Raw genomic sequence first — 9,914 nt, 5'->3', positions numbered from 1 at the left:
CTAGTGCTCTCAGAGGAAAACAGTTTGAAGGGACTCAAGGGAAAGAGGGCAGGATTCATCTTTTGAGCAGGTTTGAGATCACTACAAAAACAAAACAAATCAAAAATCATATCAGGATCATCTGTCAGTATACAGTCATAGACTCTAGCATTTGTACTAATGTAAAAAAGGACATGTAATATCTGAGAAACTAATAATTATCGTTTAGCACTATATTACTAATAAACGTGATGTAAACACACATTCAGTGTAAGCACTCATATTACTTTTACACCCTACTGTTATACAATAAAATAAATAAATAAATAAGTATGATTCTACAGTCATAAACATATCGTCATAAATGCATCTCACAGTCATAATCACATCGTTTTTCTAGAACATTATAAATATCCTGGCATCGTGAGAGATGCAATGCAATCAAACGTACTTCATAATGTTTCATTTGATAAAGTCAGGAATTTTATTTTGGAATAAGTCTAACTAGTAAAATGTGTACATGTTTTGTCAAAGTAAATAACAGCGAAAGCTAGTAGGAAAATGAAAGTAAGACTTACTCATGTAAATGTCTCCTCCTGCTGGGTTTGCGTCGCATCGCGTCCTTCTTATGATCGTGGTAAATATAAGTCTTATTCCTCACAGCATATCTTCATTCAGAAACAAACTGTAACCAAGATGAACTTGAAGTCATGTTGCTTTGTTGCGGTGATGTGGGAGTTTCCTCACGTACAGATCCGGTCCTTGCCGCGCTTGTGGCACATGGCTAATTTGCATATCTAAAGGAATTTCGCTAGTGGGCGCGGTCACATTAGAGATAATTAGTTGGAACTGGATAGACTAGACATCTCCTTGGTTTCATATAGATTAATTTATCACAGATTATTTGTTTTTGATAAAACTTACTTCGTTTAAAAGCATAAATCTCAAGCTTTCAGTAGAATACCACTTTTCTGTTTGTGTGCTGAGTATTCACAGAGTGACGCATTTCTAAAAGCAGTTCGCGGAGACAGAGAAAACAGAAATCACCCTGTTTGTTTTCTTTATTCTAAATAAAAAAGCACAACTTCCTGCTGTTCTTGTGAGTGTGCACAAATAGAAGTACACACTTTACAGTTTCCAATGATGTATATCTCTAATTTGTATGACTAAAACCGACAGAGCATTTTTAGTGTCTTTTGCGCTGATCTAAAAAAAAAATGAGCTGGTATCGCCGGCGATACATGGGGCCATTATGGAACCCGCGGACAATCCCATACAGAGCCCATTTTTCAGCCCATTTAAAACCCACATTGGCCCCACATACTAAACTTAGCTAGGTTAAAGCTGGGACCCATGTGGGTCTTAAGCATGTTGCCCAGTTGGGTCCCACCTAGTGGCAAGTGCAGTCTAATATGAAATCCATGTGGGCAGTTAACATGGTGTAAGAATTAACTCAAATTTAAAGTTGATTCTAATATAGAAGCGAATCTAAAATTCAGGGAAATCAATTTAGAATTAATAGTTTATGTTTCTTGACCGGTCGTCCACCGAATCGGTCAAATCAATATACCTTATCAATTCTGAAGTCTATTCATGCTCATGGTCAGGAGCGTAAATAAACTTAAATATTACTTTGGGAAATTAAAGCCAGGTAGCTTGATCTGGGCAAGATAGTACTTTGTGAACACAAAAGGCAAGACAATTCTCTCAATGAAACAATAATTTATTGAGCTACTTCTAGGATTACACAATCTAAGCTACTTAAAACACAAACACACACACACACACACACACACACACACACACACACACACGCGCGCACACTCATACAGTTTCAGAGATGGGAATTTATGGATTTTGAGAAAACCCAAAAGTCGTCCTAGTATTACTACTAGCTCTCAAATCGCAACCGTGAGAACCACAAAGCAGAGAGTTAACTTAAATGATATCACCAGACTCAGTAAGGATGTGAGACCTTGTTCACTTGCGCTTGTGCCGGAATGGGGATTCCCTCTGTGGGCTCGTCTCGGCAGAGATTTCTGGTTGGTTGCTAGTCGTCGGTGGATGACGTCGTTGGAGAATTCTTCGGAGATGAGGGTTGGGCAACGGGAGTTGCTGTACCGTATTCGGCCGCGGTTGCTTGGTTACGCTGGTGTTGCGCTCGGAGCTCAGTGGGCACCTGGGTTGCAAGGCGCGTAGGCTCTGAAGGTTCAAACCGGGCCGCGAAGTCTTTGCAGTTCCTTGCGAGTTCTGGAGGACAAGAATGCCTTGTAGTTGGAACGAGCAGGCGAACTTCGGCAGAGAAAGTTACAAGTCTTTTCAGGACGTTTGGACTCTTCTCGCTCAGTTCGGACAGTTCAAGTCGGCACTTCAAGCGCAATTCAAGCCAATGTTCTGGTTCGGGCCATTAGGTTTTAAGGGGTCTGTTAGACACGTCCTCGGGGATTGTAGTCCAATAGTGTTGCCATGGGGGCGGGGTCATGTTTGATGCAACTCCTTCTGGCATGTGACTTATTAGGACACAGATTTATATTCAATTTGGTTATCAATTATCATAAACTACAGCAATGCATAAAATATACACAATATCAATTTCTCATTCATTCAGACAAACTGCTTTCGTCATGATCTTTCAAACGAAACCAAACATAGAAATATAAGGTTACACATGGGATACATATTAAATAACTTGGTTAACTAAGGCACACAAGGTATAGGAAAGTACGCGATTACACGGCAAACATTGAACATACGGGAAAGAGGGTGCCCTATCCCTTTGCATAGTAAGTTCGATTGATTGAAATAGCATTCTTTGTTTCTTTTCCTTTTGCATCATATTTGATAGCGCATTTATTGCGCGTGGTGTAGTTCTGGGTTTTGAGCACAGTGGGTGAAAAACCATGGACTCAAAAGAGGGTCATGAGAAGTTCAACGGCCGACATGGCCAGCTTGGAATGATCAATTTTCCTTTGTTTATTCCTAATTCAGTTTACACTAACTTAGGTCACAAGTGAGTCAGGCGACCAGTTCTTTGGAGGGTCTCAGAAAAAGGGGGGGGGGGGGATTATCTTTTATTGCCGCTTTGTTTCCTGGGGCTTCGCGCCGTTTTGGCAAATGGTTCAGATAAAAGAATCTTTGATCTTCCTTGGAGTATGGATATTTATTCGTTACTTGTGTCTTGCATAACTAAAATCCTACATCATCCCCCTCTTGGCTGGCGATGTTCCTGGTGCAAACATTGGCAGACACTGGAACAAAAAGGCAGGGAGAGAGAGAGAGAGAGAGAGACCAAGGCACGCACAAGACACAAACAACATCTCCATCACTAGCTGAATTCTGGTGCAGGGCTGTAGCTATTGGCTGGTAGGGTTAAGGTTATTTAAGACGATATAGGGATCATTGGCGAGGGCAGTGTGAATGGGGTTTTTTCCCTTTGGTCGGTTTTAATAGTCAGTGGATTGACGGGGCGGCATGGGCGTGATCTCAATTAGATTCGTCGCGTTCTCGGGCTCAAGTTCAGATTCTTGTTTGGTTTTCTCGCGCCGAAAAATGCGTGGAACGCCGGAGGCACATTTATTGAGAGACTCTTGGACCACGCTTACTCGTTTGTGGAGGAGGAAGGCGAGGGTTAGAGTTACAACGTATTCGATGATGGTTGAGACGCACAATGCCTTGTCGGCGGCGGACCAAGACCGAATAATTGGGGGACCGGCGGGCGGAAGGCGAGCAATGGCTTCCAAAGCCGTGTTAACGGAAGTTAAATCAATTAGTTGCATTCCTTCTACATTGATCCTTTCCTCTAATTCAGGATCGAGGTGCTGTTTGAAGAAGGGCGAAATTTCAAGCTCAGCTTTATACTCCTCTTCGGGGAGGTGGTATAGCGCCAGGTCATCGATGTGGAGAATTGAGCCTTTGGGAACATTGACCCAGAGGATTTGGTTCGGCAACATGATACGGGTAGCCGTGTCGTGCTGGTCATACGTCAGGGTGGCGGTACGCACTGAGGTACTGACCAGCCATTGGTTTCTAACAATTTCGGCTTGGGTCTCCTCCACCTGAGACCGTGGCGTAGCTTCCGCGGAACAACTGGTATCGGGTCGGATGGATTCGAGGCCGCAAATGCCTTCGGTGTTATCCCGGACAAAGGGCTTGCTTGGACATAGATAATGAATATCTTTGGTAAGTGTACACATTTTGAGGTTTGGGGCCAGATACAACTGCTCGTTATTATCGTGGTAGGCTACGACCTCGGGAGTGTGTATTTTGACATAGGTATCCCTTTGCCAAAAACCCACGTTCACGACGTCCTTTAACCGGTAGATGTTATTGGAGTCAATGACGGGTAGACTGAGGAGGAAGGCTATGTCCCCTGCATCTGGGTCGACGTACAATGGGATGGCGCTGCCCAGGGAGTAGGCGAGATGGGCTTGAAGGGGATTAGCGGGACCAGTGGTCGAGGCGGCTAGTATGTCTTGGACTAGGCTTAGGGGTATGAGGTAGGGAGTTTAGCCCATGGCTAAACTGTCAATGGAGGAGCTTATCTCTCTTAACATGTCAGTCATGAGATTGGTTAGCAGTTGAATTTGAGCTAGGTCATCTTGCACGACCGAAAACAGCTTATTGAGGGAGTGGATTTTTTGGTTGAGCAGAGTGCTGTGGGTGTTCAAGACTGTAATGGTGCCATTCAGTGATTTTCCGAAAGTTTGCAGGGCAAAGCTTTGGACTAGGAGCTGATGCCGGATGTCGGGCATTTCGGCTTGGATCTCACCCACATGTCGTCTGACTGTGGCCAGGTTTACAGCATTGGCGGTAGTCATGCCGATGTTAAAAAGAGTTCCTACAGCCGCGGCAGCTCCCAACAGGGCGCCCAAAAACCGTTTGGAGCGCCGGTTGTACCCGCTTAAAGGAGAACTCCGGTGTGATATTGACCTAAAGTGTATTGAATCATGATACCGAGTGTGAACGTACCTTGCATATCTCATCTCGTCTTGTCCACTGCTGTCCGAAATCTGGGGTCAGTTAGCCGATGCTCACAACAGCTTGTCAATGAGAGTCAATGGGGCATCGAAGTAGTCATGTAAATAAATCACTGTTTTACGCCATTTACGAGGCACAAAGTAGTGCCACACTTCATCGGTAGACTTCCAAGGGCCCCGACATTTAAAACGAGACATTGAGAACTCATAAAAAGCACCCGTAGTTTATTTACGAGAAGATTTATACAGACAGTAACTGCAAGAAGTTAAGCGATCGCCGCCATCTTGAATGTAGTCACGATAAGACGAGTGACGAGCAGGAGTCTACCGATGAAGTGTGGCGCTACTTTGTGCCTTGTAATTGGCGTAAAACAGTGATTTTTCTACATGACTGCTTCGATGCCCCATTGACTCTCATTGACAAGCTGTTGTGAGCATCGGCTAACTGACCCCAGATTTCGGACAGCAGTGGACAAGACGAGATGAGATGTGCAAGGTACGTTCACACTCGATATCATGATTCAATACACTTTAGGTCAATATCACACCGGAGTTCTCCTTTAACTCAGCTTGGGTTATGGTCATTTTTTGTAACTGGCGCAGCATGTGTGTCACATCTGCTTGTGCGTGGGCGAAGGCTTCCCGAGTCCAACGGGTGACAGCCCACATGGTCTTAGGAGATGGGAGGGTGTAGTGTGCTCGGAAAACATCGCGGGGGTTGAATCGGACATACACCTTTTGGGTGTAGGTTTTACAATTAGTGATCAATAATCCCGGTTGTTCGCGGAGTACGATCCCTGACGCTGGTCCGAGCGTGCCGACTTCTGGCTGGGGTACGACCCCGACTACGCAGAGCAACAGGACGGCGAGTCTGAACATCTTCCTGGTGACAGAGAACACATAAGGGGACAGTTAGCCATGAGGACCATGGGTGGCGGAGCCGCCTTCATTGTTAACTGAGGTTTGTGACAATAATTTGCTAATAATTTGGCGTAAAGTGTCAGCTCCACCTTCAGGATCTAGGCTCAAAGGAAAAGTGAGGAAAGTTTTGGTGAGGCCTAGAGGGAAAGGAAAGCGGAAAGGGGAGAAAGGGAAAAACACACAAAGACATTAAGTGAGGTTAGGCGTCAGGAATGATCGTCTCCTCGCAGAGAGGCGGTGAAGACAGGTGTAGGTGGTTCGTGTTGTGTTAGTGAGGGGGGGTTGTGTGTGTTTCCCTATGGGGACAAAACAAAACAAATACATACAAACAAAACATAACAACTTGTGTTAGCGTGAGATGTGGTCTAGGCTTGGTCTGCGTCAGTGGGCTTGGTTCTCCCCCTTTTCTGATTGGTTAGAGCCCCAATGTTTCTTGATCTGGTTTCGATGTACCCATCGAAGGACTGGCTCGTTGCGGCCTTGCCTGATTCTGATTCGGTAGGCAATGGGCGAGAGCTTGTCTACGATCTTGTAGTGAACAACGGTCGAAATGGCATTCCAAGGATCAGTTTATGGCAGGCCCCCTTCTCTATCTGCCAGGGTGGAGGGAGATGTGCCACACTGTGATTGGATCTTGGTTGAGGAACATAAACAAATGTTCAGAAACATCAGATAAGATGCCAAGACAACTACCAGACACCTCTAACAGAACAGGAAGGGAGACCTTCTGCAACCACGACCACCTAAGAGAGGACTTCTCATTGGACTACGGATTGACCCTCTCCAATCCTAAGGTTTGGGAATGACTGCCATAAAAATTCCTTCAGGATGCAACAGCAGTGGCCGAAACAAAGAAGGCCACAAAGATCCATCCAAATCCATTCATACATATGTTTGGAGACCTTAAATTGATGTAAACTGCAACAGATTCACTTCACCCTTTGATAAAGTACAGTGTATGTTGATGGCCATTGACTGTTAACCTAACAGTTCACAGAAGCAGGCATATTAACATATTATGATATGAATAAGTGATTGTTCAACAGTTTTCTATCATGTTTGGACTCTTTTTGCTCCTCATAATGTGGGTAACAATTTGAAAGAGGTTTGGTAAAGAAATGTTGCATTGGGTAAATTGTAAAAGACACTGTCTAACTTTGTACTCTACTATATGCAAATGAGTTCCACACTAGGGCGGGTAACACCATGGCCACCTCAGACACAAGTGACCAATCACATTCCTGGAATGGAGAGGCGCTAGATTCCAATCTCTTCCTCATCAGAAAGAGATAAAGGTAGCCTCCGAAAAGACACTCCTCGTACTGCGTCTAAGACCCGTAAGGGAAGAGACATTAACAGTTACACCCGCAAGGGAAGAGACATTAACAGATACAAGGTCCTGAGTTTCTGGCCTGACGAGGAAAGAGACTTCAAGACAGCTAAGGTTCCACTCAGCTCTTGAGTAAACCTTTTATATTGAATTCGGCTGCCCTTCAGTTGCAAAGGACCCAGCAGGGACGGACCCCGTCTGACTCTTGCCACTCCGAAAGCAGTGCAGCCCAGTCCGCAAAGGACCTCCACATTGGCAGACACTGCCTTAACCACACGGCTCCTCAACGACGCAGCCCGGCTGCAAAGGACCCTGTGGAGAGCCATCTGACCCAGCTGCCCGGTCCACGCCCTAAGGACCCTCTTTGGCACAACTGAAGTCCAGCATCCTCCAGGTCAGCGCCTCGACGGCTACCGGAACGCAACTCTGTGCCCTCCCCACTATATGCAAACCGCATCACCAGTGGAAGACGTCTCTGCCGCCGGACTGATCACCCGACCAAGTGGAATGTAACTATAAACTTACCAAACCTCTTTCCTAAAGACCTTGGCTTAGTTTATACCTGCAGCCTATGTTTTCTAACCTGTTTAGATAACATTTACTTGTGGTCAGCATTACAAATGATAGCTATATTGTTTGTTCCGAGATAAATACGCAGTTATTTATCATTAAACCTACCAGAGCCATTAAGTGGGTTTCCCATAGACAACATTACCATAGAAATCTCTTATATTGCTACTTTCAGCTCAACAGCATTGCATTCTGCCATTCTGCGTTCATTCCATTTTGTTAGTTTCTACACTTTATTTGGTATCTTCTTTCACATTTAGTTGCCTATTATCTATTAGCAGTGTGTATTCATTTATTGGTTTATCACTAGTGTTGTATTTACTCTTGCATATCTATTGTTAATAAATTTCATTAATTTTATTACAATTGTGTTTTCATTGTGTTGATGATTCAAGGCTCTACTAGCTAGCTAAACCACCAAACTTTCAGATAAATCAGTTGACCAACTCCCTCCAGGGTGCAAATCTCAATTTATTGACCTATTGCCAAATTAACAGTCTTTGACTGATACACTGAACCCAGCGAGGTGGGAATTGGTCATCTGACAGACTCACAAACGCACCTTGAGTGACGTGTGACCCAAAATCACAGTGTCATTGGTGACGTGAGCCCCGTTTACTACATAATTGGCGTCCCTGGGTGGGCTAGCTAAGATTGAAACGAGCCAGTTGATTTATCAACACAAAAGAATTGACTTTAAAGATTTCAAGAGTAATTACTTTAACAGGAAACTAGGTTCCTCAGTTTGGTCAGTTACTATTTATAAAAGCAGGTGGTTCCTCCCAAGCCTGATTCATAGTTTCCTTACTCAGCTTTGTGGTACTATTTGTGAATAGGATTTGTTGCAGTTGAATTGTTTGCAGTAATAAGAGTTGTGGTTAAGTTTTGGACCATTTTACAGTAGGCATAGATCTGGTAAAAGTTTCCTCACTCAGGAAACTCTACTGTTAGAAGAAGTTGTAATTTTAGATTATAGCTAATTGATTCTAAATTATAACCAAGGGTTGCTATACCTTGTAAGTCTATCAAGTGAGTCCTGGTGAAACTTAGATGAGTGTCAGATAAGGGTAATTACCTCTGACAACTCGTAGCCAAGTGCTAAAGCTTTATCACTAGTCAGTGTGTCACTTACATTGTCTCAGTGATTCCAACTAATAACACTTTTGTGGCAAGCGTTAGGACAGATTAGTCGCTAAGTGCAGTAGAATATCTGTTTTTAAAATGGCTGAATTAACCCTGCCTGAAAAGCTGGTCGTAGACCTGACCAGTGCTGTGAATCCAGGGTACATAGAAACGCTTAAGGGCTTAAGCTATGATGAAATCAGTCTCAAAACAGCACAGCTAACAGCTGAAGCTGCAGGCCAGGCCTTAAAAGGCCCCTCGCTAGCCAAACTCCTCTCGAGTCTAGCACTAAATTGGGCTGCTCAGTTAACCCAAGCTATAGACAGAGTATCCCTTGCCAAAGAACAGGTGAGAGACAGGGATACGAGAATCCAGGAGCTAAAGAGTGAGCTGGCTGATCTGCGCCAAGCAAATGACCGTTTGAAGGTCGAAACTGTTAGGCTATCTGCAGAGAAAGAAGACTTGCAGAGTATCACTGACAGCCAAGAAGCAGAAATTAAAAGGTTAAAAGATAAAAATCTAGACCTAGAAACTGAGTGTGAACGACTCAAAATTGACGATTCAAGTCCAGGCACCATACCTGGTGACCAGGACGTAGCCGCTCTGCAAACAGAACTGGCTCAGGCTCAAAATGATTTGTCAGCACAGGCAGACAAACTAAGGCTATTGAGTAGGAATGAAAAACAGGTTAAAGATGAATTAACGTCAGCCTTGTCTGAAATCTCTGGTCTAAAAATGGACTTAGAAAGAGAGCACAAACTTTACATTGATGCTCGTAAACAGTCTGAGTTGTTTAAACAACATCTGTACCGTTCAGAACAGACCCAAGTCCAACTCAGGGAGGACTTAGATAGAGCAGATGATAAGTTGTTAGAAGTTCAACACAAGCACGATAGAATGGCTACCAGAGCCAGAGAGTGGGCAGATAAAGCTGTTGTTGCAGAGCAGAGGCTAGAGGAAATAGAGAAAAGGATGGAGCAGTTAGACATAAGTAGGGACACGCCCCTTGAACCTGA

This window comes from Garra rufa, unplaced genomic scaffold (genome assembly GCF_049309525.1).
Source record: "Garra rufa unplaced genomic scaffold, GarRuf1.0 hap1_unplaced_004, whole genome shotgun sequence".
Taxonomy (NCBI): Eukaryota; Metazoa; Chordata; class Actinopteri; order Cypriniformes; family Cyprinidae; genus Garra; species Garra rufa.
The sequence above is the reverse complement of the archived record's forward strand: the minus strand, read 5'-3'. Positions refer to the sequence as shown.